We start from the raw sequence: 14,743 nt of genomic DNA on the forward strand, positions 1-14,743 counted from the left end.
GCCATCTACTAAGACTTGAAACATAATATTTGAACTTTATCAATTTGACAAAACTTATAAGTTGTGAATCTTCTCTACATGGGATACATGTTGGATGTCATTGTACACTACTAGAAGGATGGAAGGGAAATTTTTTCATTCATAGTTTTGTCTATACCAATTTTTTTCCTATCCATTTTCTTCTCTTTGCAATTTGATCTAATGCTAGCCTTTTAAGTGTTGTACTTAACAAATATGCAAACTCCCTTTAACATGCCCCTTTTTGGAAGTTTTTTTTTGTAAACCAATCATGCACTGATATGGAAATTGGAACTGATAATACAGTTCCCTATCTTTCTTATAAATATTAGTTAGGCATCAATCATAGTATAGTTGTTTCTTACTTGTAAAAATGTATTTACTATTATTGCAAAGATGATTTAGGGAATTATTTTTCATTAGGGTGTCTCTAAGGTTACTTTGATGCCTATGCAGTGGGGCTTCTAGATAAGTCTGAGTATAATAATTAGTTAGATAGGTTTAATTGTAGGATATACAAAACTTATAGGATATTTTGATGTTCTATACCATTGAAATTTCTCACATGTCTGACTATGTAAAGTAGAATTTTGAAGTCCATTATGGGAAGCTATGAGTAGTGTATGGTAGCATAGGAATACAGATTTTACAGTTTCTTTGCTTAGCGAAAATAGAAGTATAAGGGAAGGCATTTGTCAAGATATTACATACCATTTTGGTAATTAAGAATAGGACAATCACAACTAAATGAATAATAATAGAATTCTTTAATTACTATTAATAGAGAGACAATGAAATGACTATTTGATAAAGTGATATGAAGGAAATATAATTATACATGAACCTATTGTAATAGTCATTGGATATGTATTGATAGAAATTCCATTCACTCTTTTGGATATCCCACCTCTGGTGTATGAGAAATCCCCTATGAGGATGGATATTTGTCAAAACTGGGCCATGCACATAATATCTCTTGTGGCGATTAAATCAATTCATTATGATTATCTTTTCTCTAGTAGATCCTAGATGTTAGGAGTCAAGATCATGTATTCATTACAAGAAACTAACATGATTGGTTTAAAATATTATTCATCCATGGTCCTTTTGCAAAAGGAGCCAAGTAGAGTCATGTTTTGTCACAAAATTGCTTTTTAAAACATAAAATAATTATTTCTTTATTTATTTATACAAAAATACTAGATAGGAAGTTGGGCTAGCTGTGACCCAAAAATCCCGAAATTACAGGCATAACCTCCTAGCTCAAACCCAAACTTCTCTAAGGGAATATACCCTTTGGGTATAGGCTATGGTGTTTTCTAGTAGCTTAAGGAGTTTTTCCTCATCTCCAGTCTAAATTTTCTTTCACTCCTTGACAATGTAAATCATTGCACTCATTTTGTTCATGTCTCATCCAACGTTTCCAATACCTTGTCCAATCACACGTTTTGTTCCTCAACCTATTTTTGTTGTTTAGTCATATTTTATGTCAAATGTTGTTATTTTTTTCCATGACCCACACATCAACTCCAACCTTTACTGTACTCCATATATTTATCATAGTCCCATTAAATTCTAAAAACTTCTTGCCTAATTCCCTAGAAAGCTTTTCATGCTTCATCCTAGACATCTTTCGTGAAGTAAAAGTATTTTTCTTGGTTCTGAAATGACCTAGGTCATCCTAGTACCTAACTCCTCTTTAAATCCCTCCTACTGCCTCCGTCCCTGCTCTCTTGTTTTCTTAAACTTCAATCCTTGCATCCTCTTCTTCTTTTGTTTTCGGGGCATTATGTATTCTCTTTGGCAATTTCTTTTCCTTCATCCTTCCACTTGGATTTTAACAACGTTAATATTTAATCTTATTTTTATCATTTTGTAAGACAAAACACAAATATAATAGTGGATTTTGATACCAAAACTACAAATCAGTACACATACTAAGAAGGTAATCAATACACATACTAAGAGGGTGTACTTATAAGGCTATATTTTTCTATAGGTGTCCTTGTTGGGATATATTTCTCTATAAGTGTCCTTATCAGCATTAGCTTTTTGAATTCTCTATAGCTCTCCTTGTCTAGTGATTATTTCGTTTTTCATCCCTACTAGCTTCCTTTCTATATATACATATCACATGCACTTAAATAAGCTCATCCACATCATTTTTAGCTTGCCCCACAAATATTGAGATGGAAGAATTTTCAAAGCTTCTCGTAATTTTGTGATCCACTGTCAAACATTGTATCTATCTTTGTGTGCTTAGAAGTTATCCTTGTGTTAAACAATTCAAATATTTTATCCTCATTTAAAGGATTTATGTTTGATGAAGATGCAATAATATTTGAACTTGAACCTGTGTCATAAGTTTTACATGTCATAACCATAGAAGTTATCCTCCTTTCATCACTTGAATCTGAACCTAGATCTTGTTAGACCGCTGCAATGGCCTTATTTTCATCCTTCTCCTTAAGGAACTTTTTGGGCTTAAGTTCTGGATGAAGTTTCCAACACTTAGATTCATCATGACCAATTCTCTGGCAATGAGAACAAGTAGGTCTTTCCTTTTGAGCTATCTCTTATTTCTTTCTCTTTGAATTGTTCTTCCCCTTACTGTCATTGGAATTTTTTATTTCCAACTCTTTGGATGATTACAATGAAAACTTGAATGGTTTGCCACATGATTCAATATGTATGGCCTAAACACACACTTCATCAAAATCATTAGGATTAAACATCAATAATGTATGCTACAAATATGAATGTAAACTGTCGATGTATTTTAACAAAGTTTCATGTGTATTCAATGAAATACCAAGCACCAATGCTTTCTTTCTGAATTCCTGAGTAAACTCCTAAACACTCCGCCCTTTACCTTGCCTCAAATGCTGCCAATTAATAACAACTTGCTACATTTATCCTAAAGGATAGAATTTTTTCCTAAGATCTCTTAATTTTTTTTTCCTTTTCTCTTTACATCTATCTGAGTTTTACTTTCCCACCAGATTAAAGTTGTTCCCCCCATTCTAAGTGTAGCTTGTTTGAATTATGAGACAAGTGTTGTCCTTGATGGCAAATCACACAGATGACAGATCATAGTGCAACAGGTCAGTAGCAAAGAGTTGATGATCAGACTACAAAGAATGAAGAAAATAAGGTATACACAAATTCCTCTTATCAAAGTCGCGTATACACGCGAGATCATCGATCAAAAGGCTCGTATGCGTATACACGCACTTTCATGCAAGGGAAGGTGTGTACATTGGGTTTTGGTCCATGATATTAAGTCCTTGGTATTTGGACCTATGGTTTTGGACCATGGTATCTCGTCAGAAGTGTTGATCCCAAGTATTGGGTCCATGGTATTGATTTGTTATGGTTTTTGACCATGGTATTGAGTAAGGCCTAAGACTATAAAAGGAGAAGAAGATCATTAGGCAAAGGCATGGAGAAAGTATTGAATATTTGATGAAGTATGAGATCCAGTATGCAGGATATGGGTTGTGATGCATTGCTTGATCTGAGCTAAGGAGGGATCTCACCGGTTGATGGCGAACAAGATCTAAGGATAGATCGAGATCAAATGGTTTGAAATGAACTATCTCTATATGGTTGATTATTATTATTCTAGATTTGAATACTGACGCATGTAATGTTCTGAACTGGGTATAACTTAAGTTTGAAATAGCTGCAAGTCATGTAGATCTATACGCGGGTTGGCTTTGGTGAAAGCGCGTATGTCCTAGGGTTTTGTTCATCGTAGTAGCGTATACATTATGAAGTATGATATTTGAAGTTGCAGTTGGGTCTGATTGTTATTGCAGAGTTCTATTGTCTGCTCTGTGTTCTGGTGACTGTGTTGTTGACAGGGTTTCAGTGTTTCAGTGATTCAGATATTGATGATGCTAGTATTGATTGATTTTGTGATTCAATGATATTGATGGGTCCAATATGAAAATAGGATGAAACGTGGCCTTCAAATTATAGTGTTGTGCTTCAGGAGTATCCAGTCTGAAAATGTATGAAATGTGGTCCCTGGAGGATGAAAGAAGATTGTAGGCCGGCGCCTACGTACTAGTACATCAGCTAGTACAAGACTTAAGGGGGTGGTAACTCCCTTCCAGTAGCAACTGGAGAACGAGTGAAGATTGGAGCTTTCAGTAGGTAGGCACCTACGTACTAGTAAATGGATCGGCTAGTACAAGAGCTAAGGGGGTTGTAGCTCCCATCCAGGAGAGTCTGGAAAACGAGAGAGGGTTGTAGCCCTCTACAGGTTGTAGCCTGCGTACTGGTAAAGGACTGCACCAGTACAGAATCATTGTAAAAAGAAGTTTCTAATTGAAAGAAGATAGAGACATATTGCAGTAGGTGGTTTTCACCCACATTGGGTTTCCACCTTATATCATGGTGTTCATGTGTGCTTCTTGTGTGTGATGATCTGTTCTGTTTTACTGCACTTGCTTACTATTCATATGGATAATGAAGTTATGGTGCACTAACTAAAGATAAACATTTAATGGATTAACTGAATCATAAGTATTCTGGATATACGCTAGTCTCATTAGACACAGTTGCCTATACACGCGAGTTCCATTAACTGAAGTAACGTATATGAATCTTAATATGGAAATGGAAAAGTTTTATTGATTTGATAATACTGATTCACCCCCCCCCCCCCCCCCCCCCCTCTCAGTATTATTTCCAACAATTGGTATCAGAGCAGGTCCTTTGGTGGAATCTTGATCGCTTGAAGGAGATCCGTGGAACAATGGGAAAGAAGCTTAAGAAGAAAGCACCTAAGAAGAAGAAGACATCTCAAAAAGACTATGATAGTGGGAGCATCGATTGGGGAATATGTGGAAGAAGCACTTCAGATTCAGAATCACTTCAAGATGAAGATCTATCAGGTATGAATTTGTTATCCTCTGGTGATACATCTATTTATCCATTTGAAGAAGATGAAAGCGATAGCGAAACAACTAAATTTGCTCTTATGGGTGAGCAAGAAAGATATCAACAAGATCTATTGAACAAAAGGGAATGTGCCTTCAAAGAAGTAGCTACCAAACTAAAAGCTCAACTAGAGGAAGGTAACAAGGTAAGGAAGCTATTCAAGGAAAAATATCAAAAGTTGCAGGATGAAGTGACATAATTAAGAAATGAAGTAAATGAAAGAAGCACAACAATCAAGAAACTCAGAGATAGATCCAGTTACTATGAAAGGCTTGAAGATACGATCCTCTCGCTAAAGGAAGATCTTGAAGAATCAAACAAGCAGAATAAAGAACTACTCGAAGCTCATGAAAAACACGAAAATGAAGTTCTTGATATAAGACATCAGTTGGAAGAAGGAAGAAAAGCTGAAGAAAACATGAAGAAGCAGTATCATGAAAAGGAGGAGCAACATCAGGTTGAGGTAAATATTCTTAAAGATAACTTAGAAGAAAAGGATAAGCTCTTACAATTTCAAGATAGTACTAAGATCTTGGATGATATTCTTAGTAGTCAAAGGTCTCTTGCTATCAAAACTGGTCTTGGTTTTCATGAATCTGTTAAGGGTGAATCTAGTGCACAAAGTAAGACAAGTGAATCTAATGATAAATCTAAAATGCTCAACAAGGAGGTGAGAGGTCAACCTCATCAACAACCAAGGAAAGAAATTCTTCAAGGAAAATATTTTACTCCTCCGATGAATAATATTGAATGTTATGTATGTCATAATTTTGGACATGTTGCAGCCAGATGCAGAAGTAGAATGGGTCAAGACCACCACACAGAAAGATCATCACGTTCCAGGTACTTTAAGGGATATTTTTTTTCTTACAATATGTTTGGTCACAAAGCTATTGATTGATATAGAAGGAATATGAAACATATGAGATGTTATGCATGTAACAAGCTTGGACATACAGCAAAGGAATGTAGGAACAAGGTACAGGCACCACACCAAAAGGAGAAAATATCATCACACTTGAAGATATGGAAGAAGAAGGAAGTACAGTCAGAAAGATGTGGCACAGCACAATATAGTCAGACACAGCACAACACATGCATAACAGACTCAAAGGGAGCTCAAAGTGTAAAACTTCAGTGTCCTAAATCATATATACAAGTTTAATAAAGGGAATTCGCGTATATACGCGAGTTAGTCAGTGCACAGTCGTGTATATGAAGAAAAGCAGTGGGACAGGCTCAGAAAAAGGGTCTGATATGATTCATTCCATTTACTATGTTTGATAATGGTTACAATCTGTTGATGATGTGTGGAAATCTCTTGATACTTGTAAGATGTTTAGAAGTGCTTTGATCCTAACTTGTTGATGATGATGCCTTGATACTTCTTGCTGATATATGCATGATCAAATCTAACAGTTGGCATAGGTTCAGGGGGATCATATGGCTTTAATAATGCATTGTTGGCATTATGGTTGAGTAGTCCTTGGTGATGATGCTTATATGGCTAAATGATATATCTTGCTATGATATGGTTATGAGTTATTATCAGATTTGTGGTTGATTCTCTGATGATGCATATATGGTGCTTACATGGTGCTACACAACTTCATTACTTGATGATGAGTCACTCATATGCTGCTATCATCATGTGCATAAAGATCGTATAATACAGTTATGAGGCAGGATTCCTATAGTTCTTGGCGCTCATGTGGATGAGGATTGTTGATGTTGATGATATAAAGAAATCTTGACAAATGATCTTGAGCTCAAGATACATAGTGCTGGATACATGAATGATTACTCAAAGTTGGAGACATGATGATGATGACTTATTACCTATATGATGATAGACATACCGTGTTATAGGACATTTACAGGTTGCTGATCTGGAAGTGGTTGTACGCGAGTTTTATGAAGAACATCCGCATATATACACCTGTTTCTGTGGATACAGTCGCGTATATGTTGGTTTGATTTGATTTAAGGTGGAACAGGTGCAGAAGGAGAACATGGTTACTGATCTGAATGATGATTGACAGATGCTGCTGATGACTTTCATAGAATTGTCTCTATGTCATGTATATCTTTTCTTATCAAGGTCATGAAATGGCCTGTGTTGGTTTCCCCACTATGCCTGGGATGAATAATGTAATGTACTTATTTGTCTTATGTAAACTTCTGGTGTATCCCCACTTGGTTGGGTAGATGAGTCAATTCTGGTATATCCCCACTTGGTTGGGAGATGGATGTATGTATGAGTCTTTGGTATAGAGTCATGTTCCTTTTTGTAGAACATCTTTTGCAGACCTTGCTTACAGTCAGGGGGAGCATGAATAGCACACTTCAGCAGAACAGAGCATTCCAACATGTACTCAGGGGGAGCTCATTCAAAGATTTCAGTAGGTACTCAGGGGGAGTATGGACAGCGGAATGTTTATCAAGGAAAGAGAATATCTTGGTCCGCCCTTTGCCCTTGATGTCAAAGGGGGGGAGAGATTTGGTGTTGTTGCCATCAAGTCCAAAGGGGGAGATTGTTGGCATTATGATGCATGTGTTGTACTTGATGGCAACCCACTCATAGAAGAACATCTCACTTATTTATAACTAGATGAATCTACATAAGAGATATCAGATGTGACTAAATGCATGGGATGCAAGATAGCTCGAAGGAATCAGATGAGAGTTCTCAGTAATGACAAGATAACTTTGCCATCAGGTCCAAAGGGGGAGATTGTTGGCATTATGAGACAAGTTTTGTCCTTGATGGAAAATCACACAGATGACAGATCATAGTGCAGCAAGTCAGTAGCAAAGAGTTGATGATCAGACTACAACGAATGAATAAAATAAGGTATATGTAGGTTCCTCTTATCAAAGTCGCGTATACACGTGGGATCATCAATAAAAAGGTGCGTATGCGTATACATGCACTTTCATGTAAGGGAAGGCATGTACATTGGGTTTTGGTCCATGGTATTAAGTCCTTGGTAATTGGACCTATGGTTTTGGACCATGGTATCTCGTCAGAAGTGTTGATCCCAAGTATTGGGTCCACAGCGTTGATTTGTTATGGTTTTGGACCATGGTATTGAGTAAGGCCTAAGACTGTAAAAGGAGAAGAAGATCATTAGGCAAAGGCATGGAGAAAGTCTTGAATATCTGATGAAGTATGAGATCCAGTATGCAGGATATGGGTTATGATGCATTGCTTGATCTGAGCTAAGGAGGGATCTCACCGGTTGATGGAGAACAAGATCTAAGGATAGATCGGGATCAAATGGTTTGAAATGAACTATCTCTATATGGTTGATTATGCTTATTCTAGATCTGAATACTGACGCATGTAATGTTCTGAACTAGGTATAACTTAAGTTTTAAATAGCTAAAAGTCATGTAGATCTGTACGCGGGTTGGTTTTGGTGAAAGCGCGTATGTATGTGGGTTTTGTTCATCGTAGTAGCGTATACATTATGAAGTATGATATTTGAAGTTGCAGTTGGGTCTGATTGTTATTGCAGAGTTCTGTTGTCTGCTCTGTGTTCTGGTGACTGTGTTGTTGACAGGGTTTTAGTGTTTCAGAGATCGATGATGCTAGTATTGATTGATTTTGTGCTTCAATGATATTGATGGGTCTAGTATGAAAATTGGATGAAACATGGCCTTCAGATTATAGTGTTGTGCTTCAGGAGTATCCAGTCTGAAAATGTATGAAATGTGGTCCCTGGAGAATGAAAGAATATTGTAGGCCAGCGCCTACGTACTAGTACATCAGCTAGTACAAGAGCTAAGGGGGTGGTAACTCCCTTCTAGTAGCAGCTGGAGAACGAGTGAAGATTGGAGCATTCAGTAGGCAGGCACCTACATACTAGTAAATGGATCGGCTAGTACAAGAGCTAAGGGGGTTGTAGCTCCCATCCAGGAGAGTCTGGAAAATGAGAGAGGGTTGTAGCCCTCTGTAGGTTGTAGCCTGCGTACTGGTAAAGGACTGCACCAGCACAGAATCATTGTAAAAAGAAGTTTCTAATTGAAAGAAGATAGAGACATATTGCAGTAGGTGGTTTTCACAAGATCTAAAGATAGATCAGGATCAAATGGTTTGAAATGAACTATCTCTATATGGTTGATTATGCTTATTCTAGATCTGAATACTGACGCATGTAATGTTCTGAACTGGGCATAACTTAATTTTGAAATAGCTGCAAGTCATGTAGATCTGTAAGCGGGTTGGCTTTTGTGAAAGCACGTATGTATGCGGGTTTTGTTCATCGTAGTAGCATATACATTATGAAGTATGATATTTGAAGTTGTTGTTGGGTCTGATTGTTATTGCAGAGTTCTGTTGTCTGCTCTGTGTTCTGGTGACTGTGTTGTTGACAGGGTTTCAGTGTTTCAGTGATTCAGAGATTGATGATGCTAGTATTGATTGATTTTGTGATTCAATGATATTGATGGGTCCAATATGAAAATTGGATGAAATGTGGCCTTCAGATTATAGTGTTGTGCTTCAGGAGTATCCAGTTTGAAAATGTATGAAATGTGGTCCCTGGAGGATGAAAGAAGATTGTAGGTTGACGCCTACGTACTAGTACATCAGCTAGTACAAGAGCTAAGGGGGTGGTAACTCCCTTCCAGTAGCAACTGGAGAACGAGTGAAGATTGGAGCATTCAGTAGGCAGGCGCCTATGTACTAGTAAATGGATCGGCTAGTACAAGAGCTAAGGGGGTTGTAGCTCCCATCCAGGAGAGTCTGGAAAACGAGAGAGGGTTGTAGCCTGGGTACTGGTAAAGGACTGCACCAGTACAAAATCATTGTAAAAAGAAGTTTCTAATTGAAAGAAGATAGAGACATATTGCAGTAGGTGGTTTTCACCCACATTGGGTTTCCACCTTATATCATGGTGTTCATGTGTGCTTCTTGTGCGTGATGATCTATTCTGTTTTACTGCACTTGCTTACTATTCATATGGATAATGAAGTTCTGATGAACTAACTAAAGATCAACATTTAATGGATTAACTGAATCATAAGTATTCTGGATATACGCTAGTTGCATTAGATAGAGTTGCGTATACACGCGGGTTCCATTAACTGAAGTAGCGTATATGAATCTTAATATGGAAATGGAAAAGTTTTATTGATTTGATAATACTGATTCACCCTCCCCCTCTCAGTATTATTTCCAACATAGTTAACTGAATTTTCGTTTTGTGCTTAGAGATGTACTGAATGCGACAATACACTTCTAAATACTTAATCCAGTTATCTAACTTTTCAAGATTCATTTCGCCATCATAAATAGGTAACTCAAATTTTACATCAAGTTTCAAAATAGATGTTTTCTTAGGTTTCTTTTCTGTTTCAGATTCTGCACTGGAAGAAGAAGAAGAAGAGGATGATGATGGATATGATGGAGGTGAAGGTCATTTATCAGCCTTTCCTTTACCTTTTTCCTTCTTCGATGTCTTTGAAGATGAACCTGCATCTCTCACCTTCTTGTCTTCGTAGAGTTCTCCCAACATCTGCTACATAGTCAAGAATGCTTGCTGAAACTATTCATCACTCATCTTAGCTTTAGTATTTTCACCTACATCAGATCCTTCCATGGTCAACTTAGGGACGACTCGTCGCTTTCCAATCTCTGGATCAATATGCTCAAGGATTCCTTCTCCTTGTTGCGATTTTGACCTGGTTAACATTCAATGGAAAATTCTACAAACACAACCTCCTCTAATACCAAATTATATGATGTAAAATGATCATGTTAAAACTAATGTAGAATTGATTGGCCATTATTGAATTGATTGTTAACTGAAAGTGCGGAAATCCAGGAAACTGCTTGAGAAGAAAGACTTTAAGAAAGTTGATTAAACATAAGTAAGATGCATAACAGAAGTGAAAATAGTAAAAACACAGTGATACCAGACAACAAAGTTGATTACGGAGTTCGTCCTTGATGGACTACGTCTTTGGGTCCGCTTTCAAGATGGGTGACCGCTTTATTAGGATTGCAAAAGTAGAGGTTGATTACATAGAGATTTGACCAGACTAAATGTGCACACAAGCACTTCTGATCACTATCAAAAGGAATCTCTCTGAACTAGATTTCCAACGTCTGTCATGGTTCCCAATTCCGACTCCGAATGCTCCTATTACACTGAAAACAAAACTTCCTATGACCTCAAGAATCTTCATACAAAAACCAAAACCACAAATCTCCACTTCAGTGAACAAAACCCGCCTCTTATAGGCCTGTAGGTACATTCAAACCTCCTTTGGCATAAACTTGGCATGAATTGGTTTATTTTTGGGTAAGTTGATACTTGGTCTAGATGTGAAAGGACACCTAGGTGAGAGGTTACATGGTCCTCAAATTAATATAACCAAAACTTAATTTCAAAAACTCAAAAATAACATTATATTATAACAGAACCATTGGCATCTTACTAACCAGGCAGACGAGGTTAATCGCCCGCATGTGAACAGGGTGGTCTAACCGTGGTTTGACATCTGGCAACTATCTCGATGGTTGCGGTAGCAAGCATTCACATGCAATAAATCCACGCGGTCAAGCTAGATGGTTATACAAACCCCGATGGTTAACACTTGGCTCTGTCACATGAGCCGCGGTCTCCTCTACAGTTAACTTCTAACTGATATCTGCTAACATCTCCACCATGGTTTAACGCACTATTCACATGTCAACCACCCGCACAGTCTTCTCCCACTATGGTTTCCTGTTGACGTTTAAACTTGATACTACGGTTACACCTGTCTCCGCTCACATGCACCTAACCCTTTGTGGTTCCACTGTGGTTAGAGGTCTGTGGTATGCTCCAAGCTGATGGTTAACTCCTATGCTCTGTTCACATGTAATCACCATGGTTTAGAACCCCGCTACAGTTAGGAACTCGCAGCTTATGAAAACCCCGACAGTTTTCACATCTCTGCTCACATGTTGTTTACTCCGTTGCAGTGAGAAGTGGCGGTTAGGGACAGTTGTTTTAATTTTTAATGTTTTATATGTTGTTTGCAATAGCCGAGAGCTAATACAAAGGGTTTTAGACTTAGGAAAATAGGTTTTTATGTATTTTTTAGTACATAGCAATGTTGCCATAAGACCCAATAGGTTAGATCATAGGATTTAGGTCTAGAACTTAGGTTTTGATACATGGCTTGGATAGATTAGGGTTTATGATTAGGTTTTCGATTAGATGTAGTTTTAGGGTTTGATATGTAGTGTACATCAAAAACTTGATTACAATCATTTGTCACAAAGTGACATTCACCCAACACACATCTTCGTCACAAAGCCACTTTTGCGATGTCATCATATGACGACAAACCATATCAAACCTCTGCAACGGACGACACACCCATGTTGATGATCAACTTACGAGTGGAAAAAAAAACCCAAATCATGCGAGGAAAATGACAAACACATGTCAACGACCAAATCCTGGCAGAACTGATGACAAACACATGTCGACAACCAAGTACAAAACCATCACCTGGATAACCTGAACCATAATTAACACTGTCAAAATTGATGACACTGAACTGAATGCTAACGATGACACTAAATACTGATGATGAACCTATGCAACTGATCTAACGATGATCCTCCTGGATCAATCCTCTCCACTTGAAAGCTTTTGGACCACAAAAGTTTGACTAAACAACTAGTCGATGAGGGTAGATCTCCCTCACTTTCCACCTTGCCTTGATGATGTACTAATACATTTGATCAATCACCTGCAAGTGATGACCCTGATGATGCTGACCATGGTACTTTTTGCGTTGGAGACTTGTTCCATCCATCTGCAGTATGCGAAACTTGTGATGATGGTCAAACAACCTGTTATGAAAATTGTAATTGATTTCTTTCCACGAGATACCATGAGTTAGTGATTCATAATCATCTTTGAGTAAAATCTCTACATGATATTGTTCAATACCATTGACATGTATTAACAATCTATTTTGCAGAATAATAGAGACAATCAAAGATATTCTTGACATCAAACTAGCTACTTGACTTGACATACTTTCCTGCTTCCTGATTACTAAGTGAACTTGCTGCAATAAACCCATCAAACTATAAGGTGAAAATTGTTGCAACTTAGTTTGTCTTTGAAAGTATTGAATTAGTTGTTGATTTGTTTGAATCACTTTTTCCTTATTCATTAAATGATGTTTCCATTGATTAGCACTTTCCCCTGATGCATAAGTTTCCCTTAGACACTTTGACACTACTTTAGAAAAGGCTTTGATATGAAAACAAATAGGTTTCCTCTCCACTTGAAAAGAGGCTTCCAAACTGTTTGAAACATGAAATGGTGACACAATATAAGAGAAATTTAACACTGACTTTCCCCAATACTGACCTGTATCCCTATAACTGTTAATTTCCAAACTTGGACTGAATTGATTCATTCTGACATTAGGAAGAGGAACTTTAGGCATAAACTGTAATTCATGTTGTATTCCCTGCTTATGAGTAAGATGTTTGGTTTTACATAGAACTGGAATAGTTTCTACCTCTTTGATCAAACTATCTTTAAGCTGAGACTCATAACTTGAACAAGCATCATGTTGATTGTTATGTTGTTCCTTTACACACATGATTACAAATCTTTTATTTGAAATTATTAATCACTTCATCTGATTAGCAACAACTAAATTCAAGTGATTTTTGTTTTGATGTGCCCTGACAAGAAATTCAAGCCCATATTTCTTAAGGTGATATTTATGTTCTCTCCTGTAGAATACTACATCATGATCATCAAGATAAGGACTTCCTAAGACAACTCCACATATGTATACTGGAACCACATATAATTCCACTTCATCAATGTAATTAGCTGTAATGGCAAATCTTAATCGACACTGTTTAGTGATTTTTATCTGAGTTGATTTATTTAGCCATCCTAATAGGTAAGTTCTTGGATGATTCCATGTTTCCAAACCCAAACTCTTAACTAAATATTTAGATATTTGATTGGCTTGTGATTTGCTATCAAACATTGTATCTATCTTTGTGTGCTTAGAAGTTATCCTTATGTTAAAAACTTCAACTCTTTTATCCTCAATTGAAGGATTTATGTTTGATGAAGATGCAATAATATTCGAACTTGAACAGGATTGGTCTATTCTTTGTGTAAGGCCGAGAGTTTTGTTATATGGGTTTTAAGCTTAGGAAATGTATTTTTAATACATAGTTTTGAATGCGATAGGCTTGGTAGGTTTAGAACTTAGGTTTTGATGTATTTTATTACATGGTAAGGTTTAGACATTAGGATTTTTTTACATACCCATTTATGATCTAATGTCACAAAGCGACATTAAAAACAGTTGTCACATGACGAAAAACACGTCGACATCAACACTTGTGAGTGGACAAAAACATATGTCGATGACCAATCCTGTAAAGTGGATGACAACATCATGTCGACAACCCAAATCTTGTGAGGTGAACAACAAACACACATTGTCGACCAAATACTGGCAGAACTGACAGCAATCACATGTCGACAGCCAGGTACAGCACCACATCAACTAAACACCATGAAAAACCATAACATCACCTGGATAACCTGAACCATAATCAACACTATCGAAACTGAAGACACTGAACTGAATTCTGATGAAGACACTAAATACTGATGATGAAACTATGCAACTGATCTAATGATGATCCTCCTAGATCATTTTGTGCCAAGTTTACAGGGTTGTTCTCCCTTTTTGTAGGCTTGACAGGTGAAAAAAAAAAAAA

This window comes from Pinus tabuliformis, chromosome 6 (genome assembly GCF_031772625.1).
Source record: "Pinus tabuliformis cultivar Carrire ecotype Pingquan chromosome 6, CPIR1, whole genome shotgun sequence".
NCBI lineage: Eukaryota > Viridiplantae > Streptophyta > Pinopsida > Pinales > Pinaceae > Pinus > Pinus tabuliformis.